This window comes from Neoarius graeffei, chromosome 25, assembly GCF_027579695.1.
Source record: "Neoarius graeffei isolate fNeoGra1 chromosome 25, fNeoGra1.pri, whole genome shotgun sequence".
Classification (NCBI taxonomy): Eukaryota; Metazoa; Chordata; class Actinopteri; order Siluriformes; family Ariidae; genus Neoarius; species Neoarius graeffei.
The window spans coordinates 7,628,046-7,646,059 of NC_083593.1; the positions used below are offsets into that span (position 1 = coordinate 7,628,046).

The 18,014-nt window shown below is 36.5% G+C and overlaps 1 protein-coding gene across 3 annotated transcripts in view; it reads left to right on the forward strand.

The window, feature by feature from the left end:
• The first annotated feature begins 985 nt into the window (after nt 1-985).
• Nucleotides 986-18,014, forward strand: part of bmpr1bb (bone morphogenetic protein receptor, type IBb) — a 138,227-nt gene continuing 121,198 nt past the window's right edge. The window contains exons 1-2 of one of the 3 annotated variants that reach the window (XM_060909264.1): nt 986-1,138; nt 13,957-14,046. The gene's annotated coding sequence lies outside the window, so the exon portion shown is untranslated. Of the gene's footprint in view, nt 1,139-1,409; nt 1,534-1,616; nt 1,697-13,956; nt 14,047-18,014 lie in introns of those variants that run through there. The other 2 variants (XM_060909265.1, XM_060909266.1) reach the window with 2 other exon arrangements.

Genomic DNA, 18,014 nt, shown 5'->3' on the forward strand with positions numbered 1-18,014 from the left:
GTGTAGTGCAGGTAGTGATGCTGAAGTGACGGGTTGAGTGTAGTGCAAGTACTGGTGCTGAAGTGTCGGGTTGAGTGTAGTGATCCTGAAGTGTTGGGTTGAGTGTAGTGCAGGTAGTGATGAAGTGTTGGGTTGAGTGTAGTGCAGGTAGTGATGCTGAATTGTTGGGTTGAGTGTAGTGATGCTGAAGTGTTGGGTTGAGTGTAGTGCAGGTAGTGATGTTGAATTGTTGGTTTGAGTGTAGTGATGCTGAAGTGTTGGGTTGAGTGTAGTGCAGGTTGGGATGCTGAAGTGTTTGGTTGAGTGTAGTGAATGCTGAAGTGTTTGGTTGAGTGTAGTGATGCTGAAGTGTTGGGTTGAGTGTAGTGATGCTGAAGTGTTGGGTTGAGTGTAGTGATGCTGAAGTGTTGGGTTGAGTGTAGTGATGCTGGAGTGTTGGGTTGAGTGTAGTGCAGGTAGTGATGCTGGAGTGTTGGGTTGAGTGTAGTGATGCTGAAGTGTTGGGTTGAGTGTAGTGATGCTGAAGTGTTGGGTTGAGTGTAGTGATGCTGGAGTGTTGGGTTGAGTGTAGTGCAGGTAGTGATGCTGGAGTGTTGGGTTGAGTGTAGTGCAGGTAGTGATGCTGAAGTGTTGGGTTGAGTGTAGTGATGCTGGAGTGTTGGGTTGAGTGTAGTGATGCTGGAGTGTTGGGTTGAGTGTAGTGATGCTGGAGTGTTGGGTTGAGTGTAGTGCAGGTAGTGATGCTGGAGTGTTGGGTTGAGTGTAGTGCAGGTAGTGATGCTGAAGTGTTGGGTTGAGTGTAGTGATGCTGGAGTGTTGGGTTGAGTGTAGTGATGCTGAAGTGTTGGGTTGAGTGTAGTGCAGGTAGTGATTCTGCTGCTGCTGTGCTTGGGATGGAGTGCTGAGGTGTATTTCTCGCGAGCGTCGATGGACGGAGCCCTTTCCGCTCAGCGCGCGAGACTCACAGTTGAGGGAAAGAAAGCGCAGCGAACCGGAGGCTGCTTGACTTTAGAAGAAGAGGCTCCTGAAGAACCGAGCGGTTCTGATCCGGCTCGGCTGAGCGCAGGACCGCCCCGCTGGCCGCCTCGTGCTGCCTCCTGACGGACTGCACAGCCGCTCAGACCCCGCGCGTGCTCAGGTGAGCGCGTGAGTGAGTGACTGCACTTCTCTCTTTCTCTTTCTCGGGCGCGCGCGCTCGCTCTCCCTGACTGAAATTTAAATGTGACAGGCGCGCGCGCGGCATCCAGCACCGCACTCCGCTCCGCTCTCAGACGCTGGCAGTTCCCGTTTTCACTCTCAGTTCAGCTTTATTTACTTTTTATTTTCAGACCAGTTGATTAAAACATGCCGTGTTTTCCTCAGTAGGCGAACACTGATCCTCTCATGGACCAAAAGAACCGCTGAAAGTTTACGGAGGGCTCCGGAGCGCGATGAGCAGCCCGCTTATGCTGTGCTAACTTAATTTACCTCAGGAGTTTCTTCTCGAACCTTCTGAGAATCACCGACTAATAACTTTGACTTTATTGCGAAATGGTAATTTTTCAGAAAAATTAAGTGAACAAGAGCTATAAAAGTATCGAAAGGTGTTTTTTTTTTTTTAAATATGAAGTGCACTAAAATAACTTTATCGCTATGAAAATCGAGAAACGTCTAAACAGAGAGAACTAAAGGAGTAGAACTGCTGTTCTGTACTATAGTAATGTATATTTTAAATATCTATCTATCTATCTATCTATCTATCTATCTATCTATCTATCTATCTATCTATCTGTCTTTCTGCTCACTGCAGTGTTTCAGTTTAAGGTTTACTCTTATTTTATTATATCTATCTATCTATCTATCTATCTATCTATCTATCTATCTATCTATCTATCTATCTATCTACAGTGCCTTGCAAAAGTATTCATACCCCTTGAACTTTTTCACATTTTTCCACCTTACAACCACGAACTTAAAAGTTTTTATTGAGATTTTATGTGATAGATCAACACAGAGTAGCACATAATTGTGAAGTGAAACGAAAATGATAAATGGTCTTCAAAATTTTAAACAAATAAAAATCTGAAAAATGTGATGTGCATTAGTATTCAGCCCCCCTGCATCAATACTTTGTAGAGCCACCTTTTGCTGCAATTACAGCTGCAAGTCTTTTGTGGTATGTCTCTACCAGCTTTGCACATCTAGACACTGAAATTTTTGCCCATTCTTCTTTGCAAAATAGCTCAAGCTCAGCCAGATTGGATGGAGAGCGTCTGTGAACGGCAATTTTCAAGTCTTGCCACAGATGCTCAATGGGATTTAGGTCTGGACTTTGACTGGGCCATTCTAACACATGAATATTCTTTGATCTAAACCATTCCATTGTAGCTCTGGCTGTATGTTTAGGGTCATTGTCTTGCTGGAAGGTGAATCTCCTTCCCAGTCTCAAGTCTTTTGCAGCCTCCAACAGGTTTTCTTCCAGGATTGCCCTGTATTTAGCTCCATCCATCTTCCCATCAACTCTGACCAGTTTCCCTGTCCCTGCTGAAGAAAAGCATCCCCATAGCATGATGCTGCCACCACCATGTTTCACAGTGGGGATGGTGTGTGCAGGGTGATGAGCAGTGTTAGTTTTCCGCCACACATAGCGCTTTGCATTTAGGCCAAAAAGTTCAACTTTGGTCTCATCTGACCAAAGCACCTTAAAGCACCTTCTTCCACATGTTTGCTGTGTCCCCTACATGGCTTCTTATGCCTGTCTTAACAATGGCTTTCTTCTTGCCACTCTTCCAAAAAGGCCAGATTTGTGGAGTGTACGACTTATAGTTGTCCTGTGCACAGATTCTCCCACCTGAGCTGTGGATTTCTGCAGCTCCTCCAGAGTGATCATGGGCCTCTTGGCTGCTTCTCTGACCAGTGCTGTCCTTGCTCGCTCTGTCAGTTTAGGTGGACGGCCATGTCTTGGTAGGTTTGCAGTTGTGCCGTACTTTTTCCATTTTTGAATGATGGATTGAACAGTGCTTCTTGAGATGTTCAGAGCTTGGGATATTTTTTTTATAACCTAACCCTGCTTTAAACTTCTCCAGAACTTTATCCCTGACCTGCCTGGTGAGTTCTTTGGTCTTCATGATGCTGTTTGGTCTTCAGTGTTCTCTAACAAACCACTGAGGCCGTCACAGAACAAGTGTATTTATGCTGAGAGTAAATTACACACAGTAGGACTCTATTAACTAATTAGACGACTTCTGAAGGCAATTGATTGCACTGCATTGTATTTAGAGGTATCAGAGTATGGGGGGCTGAATACTAATGCACACCACATTTTTCAGATTTTTATTTGTTTAAAATTTTGAAGACCATTTATCATTTTCGTTTCACTTCACAATTATGTGCTACTCTGTGTTGGTCTATCACGTAAAATCTCAATAAAAAACTTTTAAGTTCGTGGTTGTAAGGTGGAAAAATGTGAAAAATTTCAAGGGGTATGAATACTTTTGCAAGGCACTGTATCTGCTCACTGCAGTGTTTCAGGTTAAGGTTTACTGTTATCTATCTATCTATCTATCTATCTATCTATCTATCTATCTATCTATCTATCTATCTATCTATCTATCTATCTACAATATCTACAGTATCTATCTATCTATCTATCTATCTATCTATCTATCTATCTATCTATCTATCTATCTATCTATCTATCTACAATATCTACAGTATCTATCTATCTATCTATCTATCTATCTATCTATCTATCTATCTATCTATCTATCTATCTATCTATCTGCTCACTGCAGTGTTTCAATTTAAGGTTTACTGTTATCTATCTATCTATCTATCTATCTATCTATCTATCTATCTATCTATCTATCTATCTATCTACAATATCTACAGTATCTATCTATCTATCTATCTATCTATCTATCTATCTATCTATCTATCTATCTATCTATCTATCTACAATATCTACAGTATCTATCTATCTATCTATCTATCTATCTATCTATCTATCTATCTATCTATCTATCTATCTATCTGCTCACTGCAGTGTTTCAATTTAAGGTTTACTGTTATCTATCTATCTATCTATCTATCTATCTATCTATCTATCTATCTATCTATCTATCTATCTATCTATCTATCTGCTCACTGCAGTGTTTCAGTTTAAGGTTTACTGTTATCTATCTATCTATCTATCTATCTATCTATCTATCTATCTATCTATCTATCTATCTATCTATCTATCTATCTATCTGCTCACTGCAGTGTTTCAGTTTAAGGTTTACTGTTATTCTATCTATCTATCTATCTATCTATCTATCTATCTATCTATCTATCTATCTATCTATCTATCTATCTATCTATCTGCTCACTGCAGTGTTTCAATTTAAGGTTTACTGTTATCTATCTATCTATCTATCTATCTATCTATCTATCTATCTATCTATCTATCTATCTATCTATCTATCTATCTATCTATCTATCTGCTCACTGCAGTGTTTCAATTTAAGGTTTACTGTTATCTATCTATCTATCTATCTATCTATCTATCTATCTATCTATCTATCTATCTATCTATCTATCTATCTATCTATCTGCTCACTGCAGTGTTTCAGTTTAAGGTTTACTGTTATTCTATCTATCTATCTATCTATCTATCTATCTATCTATCTATCTATCTATCTATCTATCTGCTCACTGCAGTGTTTCAGTTTAAGGCTTACTGTTATTCTATCTATCTATCTATCTATCTATCTATCTATCTATCTATCTATCTATCTATCTATCTATCTATCTATCTATCTGCTCACTGCAGTGTTTCAATTTAAGGTTTACTGTTATCTATCTATCTATCTATCTATCTATCTATCTATCTATCTATCTATCTATCTATCTATCTATCTATCTGCTCACTGCAGTGTTTCAGTTTAAGGTTTACTGTATTTTATCTATCTATCTATCTATCTATCTATCTATCTATCTATCTATCTATCTATCTATCTATCTATCTATCTATCTGCTCACTGCAGTGTTTCAATTTAAGGCTTACTGTTATCTATCTATCTATCTATCTATCTATCTATCTATCTATCTATCTATCTATCTATCTATCTATCTATCTATCTATCTATCTATCTGCTCACTGCAGTGTTTCAATTTAAGGCTTACTGTTATCTATCTATCTATCTATCTATCTATCTATCTATCTATCTATCTATCTATCTATCTATCTATCTATCTGCTCACTGCAGTGTTTCAGTTTAAGGTTTACTGTATTTTATCTATCTATCTATCTATCTATCTATCTATCTATCTATCTATCTATCTGCTCACTGCAGTGTTTCAATTTAAGGCTTACTGTTATCTATCTATCTATCTATCTATCTATCTATCTATCTATCTATCTATCTATCTGCTCACTGCAGTGTTTCAGTTTAAGGTTTACTGTTATTCTATCTATCTATCTATCTATCTATCTATCTATCTATCTATCTATCTATCTATCTATCTATCTGCTCACTGCAGTGTTTCAGTTTAAGGTTTACTGTTATCTATCTATCTATCTATCTATCTATCTATCTATCTATCTATCTATCTGCTCACTGCAGTGTTTCAGTTTAAGGTTTACTGTTATTCTATCTATCTATCTATCTATCTATCTATCTATCTATCTATCTATCTATCTATCTATCTATCTGCTCACTGCAGTGTTTCAGTTTAAGGTTTACTGTTATCTATCTATCTATCTATCTATCTATCTATCTATCTATCTATCTATCTATCTATCTATCTGCTCACTGCAGTGTTTCAATTTAAGGCTTACTGTTATCTATCTATCTATCTATCTATCTATCTATCTATCTATCTATCTATCTATCTATCTATCTGCTCACTGCAGTGTTTCAGTTTAAGGTTTACTGTTATTCTATCTATCTATCTATCTATCTATCTATCTATCTATCTATCTATCTATCTATCTATCTATCTATCTGCTCACTGCAGTGTTTCAGTTTAAGGTTTACTGTATTTTATCTATCTATCTATCTATCTATCTATCTATCTATCTATCTATCTATCTATCTATCTATCTATCTATCTATCTGCTCACTGCAGTGTTTCAATTTAAGGCTTACTGTTATCTATCTATCTATCTATCTATCTATCTATCTATCTATCTATCTATCTATCTATCTATCTATCTGCTCACTGCAGTGTTTCAGTTTAAGGTTTACTGTTATTCTATCTATCTATCTATCTATCTATCTATCTATCTATCTATCTATCTATCTATCTATCTATCTATCTATCTGCTCACTGCAGTGTTTCAGTTTAAGGTTTACTGTTATCTATCTATCTATCTATCTATCTATCTATCTATCTATCTATCTATCTATCTATCTATCTATCTATCTATCTGCTCACTGCAGTGTTTCAGTTTAAGGTTTACTGTTATTCTATCTATCTATCTATCTATCTATCTATCTATCTATCTATCTATCTATCTATCTATCTGCTCACTGCAGTGTTTCAGTTTAAGGTTTACTGTTATCTATCTATCTATCTATCTATCTATCTATCTATCTATCTATCTATCTATCTATCTGCTCACTGCAGTGTTTCAATTTAAGGCTTACTGTTATCTATCTATCTATCTATCTATCTATCTATCTATCTATCTATCTATCTATCTATCTATCTATCTATCTATCTGCTCACTGCAGTGTTTCAATTTAAGGCTTACTGTTATCTATCTATCTATCTATCTATCTATCTATCTATCTATCTATCTATCTATCTATCTATCTATCTATCTATCTATCTATCTATCTATCTGCTCACTGCAGTGTTTCAGTTTAAGGTTTACTGTATTTTATCTATCTATCTATCTATCTATCTATCTATCTATCTATCTATCTATCTATCTATCTATCTATCTATCTGCTCACTGCAGTGTTTCAATTTAAGGCTTACTGTTATCTATCTATCTATCTATCTATCTATCTATCTATCTATCTATCTATCTATCTATCTGCTCACTGCAGTGTTTCAATTTAAGGCTTACTGTTATCTATCTATCTATCTATCTATCTATCTATCTATCTATCTATCTATCTATCTATCTATCTATCTATCTATCTATCTATCTGCTCACTGCAGTGTTTCAGTTTAAGGTTTACTGTATTTTATCTATCTATCTATCTATCTATCTATCTATCTATCTATCTATCTATCTATCTATCTATCTATCTGCTCACAGCAGTGTTTCAGTTTAAGGTTTACTGTTAATCTATCTATCTATCTATCTATCTATCTATCTATCTATCTATCTATCTATCTATCTATCTATCTATCTGCTCACTGCAGTGTTTCAATTTAAGGCTTACTGTTATCTATCTATCTATCTATCTATCTATCTATCTATCTATCTATCTATCTATCTATCTATCTATCTATCTATCTGCTCACTGCAGTGTTTCAGTTTAAGGTTTACTGTATTTTATCTATCTATCTATCTATCTATCTATCTATCTATCTATCTATCTATCTATCTATCTATCTATCTATCTGCTCACTGCAGTGTTTCAATTTAAGGCTTACTGTTATCTATCTATCTATCTATCTATCTATCTATCTATCTATCTATCTATCTATCTATCTATCTGCTCACTGCAGTGTTTCAGTTTAAGGTTTACTGTTATTCTATCTATCTATCTATCTATCTATCTATCTATCTATCTATCTATCTATCTATCTATCTATCTATCTATCTGCTCACTGCAGTGTTTCAGTTTAAGGCTTACTGTTATTCTATCTATCTATCTATCTATCTATCTATCTATCTATCTATCTATCTATCTATCTGCTCACTGCAGTGTTTCAATTTAAGGTTTACTGTTATCTATCTATCTATCTATCTATCTATCTATCTATCTATCTATCTATCTATCTATCTATCTATCTATCTATCTATCTATCTATCTATCTGCTCACTGCAGTGTTTCAATTTAAGGCTTACTGTTATCTATCTATCTATCTATCTATCTATCTATCTATCTATCTATCTATCTATCTATCTATCTATCTATCTATCTGCTCACTGCAGTGTTTCAGTTTAAGGTTTACTGTTATTCTATCTATCTATCTATCTATCTATCTATCTATCTATCTATCTATCTATCTATCTATCTATCTATCTGCTCACTGCAGTGTTTCAGTTTAAGGTTTACTGTTATCTATCTATCTATCTATCTATCTATCTATCTATCTATCTATCTATCTATCTATCTATCTGCTCACTGCAGTGTTTCAGTTTAAGGTTTACTGTTATTCTATCTATCTATCTATCTATCTATCTATCTATCTATCTATCTATCTATCTATCTATCTATCTATCTGCTCACTGCAGTGTTTCAGTTTAAGGTTTACTGTATTTTATCTATCTATCTATCTATCTATCTATCTATCTATCTATCTATCTATCTATCTATCTATCTATCTGCTCACAGCAGTGTTTCAGTTTAAGGTTTACTGTTAATCTATCTATCTATCTATCTATCTATCTATCTATCTATCTATCTATCTATCTATCTATCTATCTATCTATCTGCTCACTGCAGTGTTTCAATTTAAGGCTTACTGTTATCTATCTATCTATCTATCTATCTATCTATCTATCTATCTATCTATCTATCTATCTATCTATCTGCTCACTGCAGTGTTTCAGTTTAAGGTTTACTGTTATTCTATCTATCTATCTATCTATCTATCTATCTATCTATCTATCTATCTATCTATCTATCTATCTGCTCACTGCAGTGTTTCAATTTAAGGCTTACTGTTATCTATCTATCTATCTATCTATCTATCTATCTATCTATCTATCTATCTATCTATCTATCTATCTATCTATCTATCTGCTCACTGCAGTGTTTCAGTTTAAGGTTTACTGTTATTCTATCTATCTATCTATCTATCTATCTATCTATCTATCTATCTATCTATCTATCTATCTATCTATCTATCTATCTATCTTCTCACTGCAGTGTTTCAATTTAAGGTTTACTGTTATCTATCTATCTATCTATCTATCTATCTATCTATCTATCTATCTATCTATCTATCTATCTATCTGCTCACTGCAGTGTTTCAGTTTAAGGTCTACTGTATTTTATCTATCTATCTATCTATCTATCTATCTATCTATCTATCTATCTATCTATCTATCTATCTATCTATCTATCTATCTATCTATCTATCTGCTCACTGCAGTGTTTCAATTTAAGGCTTACTGTTATCTATCTATCTATCTATCTATCTATCTATCTATCTATCTATCTATCTATCTATCTGCTCACTAGGGTTGGGCGGTATCCAAATTTTGATACCTTTAAACCGTCTCTGTGTTTTCCCGGGGTATACGGTATTACCGAGAAAAAAATAATATTTTGTTTCGGCCTACTGTGTAACGTGCGCCTATGCCTCAAATGTACTATTTAAAAGCAGCATAGCGAACTGTGTGCACTGTGGTATGGATTAAGCAGCAAAGCGAATTTTGTGCATTAAGTAGGGTTGCCACATCTGAGTTGTAAAAACCGGGACACATCGGTCGGCGGCCGCGCCTGCGCGCACGTACGAGCGCGGGGGTTGAGGGCTGCGGACACGCACACGATGCCTTATGCCTTATGTGAATGTTCACGTTTAAAAATAAAACAGTTCAACTGGTGCAGTTAGGCTTTTAGTTAAAATTCATTTTGTCTTCTTAACCCTTAAATGGGCACTACCACAAATATTATTACAAAAAATAATTTCATATAGGAATGATCTTATTTGGACGCCAATTTTTTTTAAACAAATATTTAATAGTAGGCTAACAGCCCTCTGAAGAGTCTCTCCTCCCATTCCGTTTCCAAATCAAAATAATACAAATATAATCAATATAATTTCTCTCAGTCTGCTTCGTTGTTGTTTTAGCCTTTTCTCTGGAGAACTGAACTTTAAAAGTTAGACTACCGTATCATACCAAATAGCCCTAATCCTTTGTTTTAATCACAAGAGAGAGGTGCTATGTTATTGGGACAACTGATTTATTCATTTCTCACGCCAGTGTTCAGGCATTCTTTTTTGATATATTTAATGATTTATTTAATGATTCATTTATTGATGAAATTGGCCCAGGCTTTAGAACCAGCCTTTATCAGAATCAGAACATAGGAAGTAGACAGCCAGCCTACTCGCGCACCGACCAAGGGAACTCTCACCTATTGTTTGGTATTACGGTATTCCAGTATCTTTGATTTCGCGCGGCCGCCGTTGTATTGACCACGATCACCTAGCAACGGCGACTGGCTGCGTGCGCAAACATTCGGTGAGGCCACACAAGTAGCTGCCTACAATATGCCCGCTTACGTGAAAACTATTAATATGTTAAGTGGCTGCGAGAAACATTAATGATTTGTGTTTATTTCAATGGGGATAATGTGAGGAAGTAAAAAACCAGGACAAAACGTGTCCCGGGAAGGTTATTCCATTTTCCTGGACATTTTCCATTTTCCACAAAAAACCGGGACAATCCCGGAAAAACCTGGACGTGTGGCAACACTAGCATTAAGAGATATTTCAAAGCATCACGCAACTCTTCCTTCATCTGTCAGACTCCAAAATGTCACGCAGGGTTGCCATGGTAACGACATAAACAACCCTGCACGCGATGAGAACTTCTTTAGGAAATTGATAGAATTAGTGAAAATACGATCACACAGTTATTCGGGACGATCTTCAATTTATTATTTTATATTATGACCTCATGTACTCCATATTTATTTAGATATTATATATTTTTTTTAAATGACGGTAATGAGACCGATACCGTTGGTACTTTTGGATACCTCGGGATACCTTCTTACCGTAATACCGCCCAACCCTACTGCTCACTGCAGTGTTTCAATTTAAGGTTTACTGTTATCTATCTATCTATCTATCTATCTATCTATCTATCTATCTATCTATCTATCTATCTATCTATCTATCTATCTGCTCACTGCAGTGTTTCAGTTTAAGGTTTACTGTTATTCTATATCTATCTATCTATCTATCTATCTATCTATCTATCTATCTATCTATCTATCTATCTATCTATCTATCTATCTATCTGCTCACTGCAGTGTTTCAATTTAAGGCTTACTGTTATCTATCTATCTATCTATCTATCTATCTATCTATCTATCTATCTATCTATCTATCTATCTATCTATCTATCTATCTATCTGTCTATCTATCTATCTGCTCACTGCAGTGTTTCAATTTAAGGCTTACTGTTATCTATCTATCTATCTATCTATCTATCTATCTATCTATCTATCTATCTATCTATCTATCTATCTATCTATCTATCTATCTATCTATCTATCTGCTCACTGCAGTGTTTCAATTTAAGGTTTACTGTTATCTATCTATCTATCTATCTATCTATCTATCTATCTATCTATCTATCTATCTATCTATCTATCTATCTATCTATCTGCTCACTGCAGTGTTTCAATTTAAGGTTTACTGTTATCTATCTATCTATCTATCTATCTATCTATCTATCTATCTATCTATCTATCTATCTATCTATCTATCTATCTATCTATCTATCTATCTGCTCACTGCAGTGTTTCAATTTAAGGCTTACTGTTATCTATCTATCTATCTATCTATCTATCTATCTATCTATCTATCTATCTATCTATCTATCTATCTATCTATCTATCTATCTATCTATCTATCTATCTATCTATCTGCTCACTGCAGTGTTTCAGTTTAAGGTTTACTGTATTTTATCTATCTATCTATCTATCTATCTATCTATCTATCTATCTATCTATCTATCTATCTATCTATCTATCTATCTATCTATCTATCTATCTATCTATCTATCTGTCTGCTCACTGCAGTGTTTCAGTTTAAGGTTTACTGTTATTCTATCTATCTATCTATCTATCTATCTATCTATCTATCTATCTATCTATCTATCTATCTATCTATCTATCTATCTATCTATCTATCTATTCACTGCAGTGTTTCAGTTTAAGGTTTACTGCATTATTTTATTATCTGTCTGTCTGTCTGTCTTTCTGCTCACTGCTGTGTTTCAGTTTAAGGTTTAATCTGTCTGTCTGTCTGTCTGTCTTTCTGCTCACTGCAGTGTTTCAGTTTAAGGTTTACTGTATTTTATCTATCTATCTATCTATCTATCTATCTATCTATCTATCTATCTATCTATCTATCTATCTATCTATCTATCTGCTCACTGCAGTGTTTCAGTTTAAGGTTTACTGTATTCTATCTATCTATCTATCTATCTATCTATCTATCTATCTATCTATCTATCTATCTATCTATCTATCTATCTATCTATCTATTCACTGCAGTGTTTCAGTTTAAGGTTTACTGCATTATTTTATTGTCTGTCTGTCTGTCTTTCTGCTCACTGCTGTGTTTCAGTTTAAGGTTTAATCTGTCTGTCTGTCTTTCTGCTCACTGCAGTGTTTCAGTTTAAGGTTTACTGTATTTTATCTATCTATCTATCTATCTATCTATCTATCTATCTATCTATCTATCTATCTATCTATCTATCTATCTATCTATCTGCTCACTGCAGTGTTTCAGTTTAAGGTTTACTGTTATTCTATCTATCTATCTATCTATCTATCTATCTATCTATCTATCTATCTATCTGCTCACTGCAGTGTTTCAATTTAAGGCTTACTGTTATCTATCTATCTATCTATCTATCTATCTATCTATCTATCTATCTATCTATCTATCTATCTATCTATCTATCTATCTGCTCACTGCAGTGTTTCAGTTTAAGGTTTACTGTATTTTATCTATCTATCTATCTATCTATCTATCTATCTATCTATCTATCTATCTATCTATCTATCTATCTATCTATCTATCTATCTATCTATCTATCTATCTATCTATCTGCTCACTGCAGTGTTTCAGTTTAAGGTTTACTGTATTTTATCTATCTATCTATCTATCTATCTATCTATCTATCTATCTATCTATCTATCTATCTATCTATCTATCTATCTATCTATCTATCTATCTATCTATTCACTGCAGTGTTTCAGTTTAAGGTTTACTGCATTATTTTATTATCTGTCTGTCTGTCTGTCTTTCTGCTCACTGCTGTGTTTCAGTTTAAGGTTTAATCTGTCTGTCTGTCTTTCTGCTCACTGCAGTGTTTCAGTTTAAGGTTTACTGTATTCTATCTATCTATCTATCTATCTATCTATCTATCTATCTATCTATCTATCTATCTATCTATCTATCTATCTATCTGCTCACTGCAGTGTTTCAGTTTAAGGTTTACTGTTATTCTATCTATCTATCTATCTATCTATCTATCTATCTATCTATCTATCTATCTATCTATCTATCTATCTATCTATCTATCTATCTATCTATCTATCTGCTCACTGCAGTGTTTCAATTTAAGGCTTACTGTTATCTATCTATCTATCTATCTATCTATCTATCTATCTATCTATCTATCTATCTATCTATCTATCTATCTATCTATCTATCTGCTCACTGCAGTGTTTCAGTTTAAGGTTTACTGTATTTTATCTATCTATCTATCTATCTATCTATCTATCTATCTATCTATCTATCTATCTATCTATCTATCTACTCACTGCAGTGTTTCAGTTTAAGGTTTACTGCATTATTTTATTATCTGTCTGTCTGTCTTTCTGCTCACTGCAGTGTTTCAGTTTAAGGTTTACTGTTATTTTATCTGTCTGTCTGTCTGTCTGTCTGTCTGTCTGTCTGTCTATCTATCTGCCTATCTGCAGTGTTTCAGTTTAAGGTTTACTGTATTATTTTCCTAATAGACTTGTATTATATGCACTTTAGGCTTTCATAATGTAACACGAGTTCACTTGGACTAAAGCCTTCCTATTTATGTTTGCTCTGCTCCTTCAGATGTCCTTCAGCTTGTTGCCCTGGCCGAGGCTCCCATAATTCACTCAGGTGCTTGGCTTTGCCCTCAGATGTGCCATTGTGTGGACTAAGGTACGCTCCTCCTGCTCTCTGCCTCAGGAGATAAATCAAATTATACAGCTTTATATCACTGTAGTGTTGAGTGCAATTTGTGACTTTGTGTTGCTCATGCAGATGTACGTTGTAGTCTGATTTCTCAAACACTGAACATAACACAGTCCAGAGTGTGTTTATTTCACATCAACACACACACACACCGCACTTAAATAGATATCTTTCCTGTAAAGTGCATCTTATTCAACATGTCATGTTATAACGACGATTTTGGGATGTGCTTTAAAAAAATAAATAAATATATATGGGGGGTATTTCAAGGGCCCTGAGTATTCAGGGGGACCACAGGGATTTGAACTAGTCAGTGATTGGAGGCCCAGTGTATTAGCCTAGTCTACCAGGGGGACAAAAATTTGTACACTTTTAAGTAGCTCAAGGTGTGTCGTCTGTCTCTTTCGCCAAAAATAGTCATGACGTGACTTTTGAATGCAGTGTTTTAGCTTGTATGTTTATCTTGTTTTTCTTTGTGACATTAAAAATGTCAAGACATCTTAAAGGGTTAAAATGCATGCGCACACAAACAGATCCTGTGATACCAACGTGCTTTTTGAAAGGATCCTTAGAATGTGTATGTGAGTGAGCCTGGGAGATTCAGTTGAACTCTCGATGCTCACTGCATTACTGCCTCTTCTTGCTACCTCTTTTTTTTCTAGACCATTGTAATAGAAGGGATTGTTTTTGCAGAGGAAAATTAACCCAGAGTCCAGCTGTTTTTACGCAGTGTTTGAGCGCTGTTACGACGCTAGTCAAAAACCCACCAATAGGGGGACGGTGTTGGATGAGACGAAACTCGCAGGATAGCTACAAATCCAGTAGCTGCAATGGCGAAACATATACGAAGCATTCTAATGGACAGGAAAACCCATCCTCCTTCATTTTCTTTAATCACAGGCCTGTCGTCAGCGGATCTTCTTTGTATAACCTGAACCCGTGCTATATCCCAATGTGTTATAGAATTCGACTCGGACTTTATTGAGATCATCTCATACAGTATGATGAGTAATAATTGTAAAAGACAGATTGCTGAAATCTGTATAAAACCAGCTTAAGAGAACAGCTTTTTGTTTTTGGAAAAAGTTTGCCATTTGGCTGACAAGCTTGCAACTGAATTTAACCTGTGATGTCGCCTCACAGCAAGAAGGTCCGGGTTCGAGCCCCGTGGCCGGCGAGGGCCTTTCTGTGCGGAGTTTGCATGTTCTCCCCGTGTCCGCGTGGGTTTCCTCCGGGTGCTCCGGTTTCCTCCACAGTCCAAAGACATGCAGGTTAGGTTAACTGGTGACTCTAAATTGAGCGTAGGTGTGAATGTGAGTGTGAATGGTTGTCTGTGTCTATGTGTCAGCCCTGCGATGACCTGGCGACTTGTCCAGGGTGTACCCCGCCTTTCGCCCGTAGTCAGCTGGGATAGGCTCCAGCTCGCCTGCGACCCTGTAGAACAGGATAAAGCGGCTACAGATAATGAGATGAGATGAGATGTACAACGCAGCTATTTGTTTGTTTCTTTGTTCTGAGATGGTCAAAGCGTCTTTATCATGAACGCAATAACACCACCATCTAAAGGCATCCACATACTGTACACTTGGTTGGATTTTTGTTTGCACTAAATTGTGCATTTCTGCAAAGTGATTAGTCTAATTCAGATTCCACATTTTGAGGGCCTTGTTACAGAGGAGTTAGTTTCAGATTTGTACAATCCATGTACACGTTTGTTGAAGGAATGAAATCTGTGTTTTGGTTGTGTGCAGCGGCAGCCAAAAGGCTTTACGTCCACGTGTATTGATAAAAAGTACCAGACTCTCTCTAGCAGTAGCTCGTATTCTGTCTTGCGAAACTACTGTAACGCCCCTAAAGCCCCCTCTCTGCTGCCTCACCTTATTTCCTTCCTGCCGTGCCTCTCCTCTCTACCTCACTCGGTTGCTGTTCGGTGCTCTCTCTCCTTACTGGCCGTGCAAAAGAGAGAGCAGTTCAGCCAGCTGTTCTTGGTCCCTCTGGACTGTCTGCTGTTCACTTCTTGAATCTCGGTTCAGAACAAACAAGCGAGCAAGGTTCAATCCTTCTCAGCCTGCCTCTTAGTCCAATAACCAGAACCAGCTGCATGTAAGCATTTTGTTATGAGTGGATATTTATGAGAGACAGCGCTGCGGAGAGGTTTCATGTGCTCTGTAACATTACGCTAGTTCTAGATTATATTCTGGGATTGCTCCATGGACAGAGGTCATTGAATAGGACTCCGTGAGTCAAAGCAATTGGAACAGTGTTTCAAAGCAGCACTTATTTGGTGAATGGGTTTTAGGATTACCTTTCCTTGCCCTTGGTGTGTTTAAGCTGGCTGGCTTGGGGTAGATAATTTGGTGCCAGCCTTTATTGTACGTCTGTTTTAGGCAATCAGGTTTACCTGCCTTGTGCAAAAGCTTTTTTTGCTTTCTAATTTTGCAAGGCGAATCCCAGACGTCGACTGGTTCAATTCAAATCAAATTCTAGGCGGTTGCTGTATAATATATTCTCCTTTTCCAAACTGTTCTTATGGCGTTCTACCCAAAATGCACGCCAGCATGACTGAAAAATCATTTTAAATGTGTAGAAACATGCACTGTTTTTTTTAATATACTGCAATCCTCAAGTATATAAATCTTCATCTCGCATTGGCCCTTGTTCTTTAAAGATGCGTAGAAACGAGCGCAGATTTGAGTTCATGGGATGATTGCGTCTGATCCATGAAACTGTCATACTACAACAAAATGGTGGATTGAGTGGAAAGGATTAAAGGGCATGTCCTGGACCAGTTTCATGTTTTTTTTAAATATGAAAGTCTGTCCCTTTACACACTCATCCAGAAGGGTAATTTTGCACAAGGCCATCGGTCTACAGCAGAAAAAAATAAAATAACAAAACGCGTCTGGAAAAATCCCAAGGGAGTCTGGAGCCAGATTCGTGACGTCACGTGCGGATCCGCCAGCAGGCTGAGAGAGCTTGCACGGGTTCAGTGCGCAGCCTGTGTAGACCAAGTTTAGCAGCTAGCGATTTTGCATTGAAATATGGAATTGTCGCCTGAGCTTCTAAACCCATGGATTCATGTATCAATGCTCATCTATCTATTGCTACATAAATTATATTTTTTCTAATTACTATTATGTATTTATATATTTCTTCATTTAGAAGAGTACTGGCTACTGTAGGAGAAAGATTTCATAAGCTACACACATGGAATCGGCTAAGCAGGGTTGTATATACGTTTAATGTATTTGACAGGTCCCAAGATCTCAAGCCCTGACACGCAGATCCCTTGATACATGTGAAGTAAGTGTATTATCACCCAGCAATTTCGTGTTGTTTACTTTTGTGTGTGTCAATAAATAACATTATCCGTGTACCACACAAATACAGGAACACCTAATTTAGAGTATAGTCTCTCTTATTTCTTACCCTGGCAACAGTCAACTTGTGAATCGCGGATTTTCTTGGTCTTTTTCTCGGCTCTGCTTTGGTCCTCGGCTGCTTCCGGGTGCCTCGCATGAAGCGCTCCCGTTTCTCTCTCATTGTCCGGTCTTTTGAAAACGATGAGTACTAATCCCATCAAGATTGGTGTTGCTACATCCTCCTATGATACATCTGTTAACCATTTTAATAATTACGTGATAATGTTGAAGAAATTTGCAGAAAACCACCAGGTCGTTTTCTCATAAACAAACCAGCGCTGACGTAGGATTCAGAGGGAGGCGTCCCGCACGCGACGTCACGAAAATCAATGTTTGTTGGGAAATCCAAACACCAAGTTTTTTCAGAGGCGGACCAATTCGCCTCAAATGGTTTGATTTCAACTGAATTTTTCTGGTATTGCGCAAGGTAAAAAAAAAATTGCGCAAAATGTAACAGATATTTGATCAAAGTTTAATATAAAATAGGAGAATTACATTGATCTTGGGGCGGCA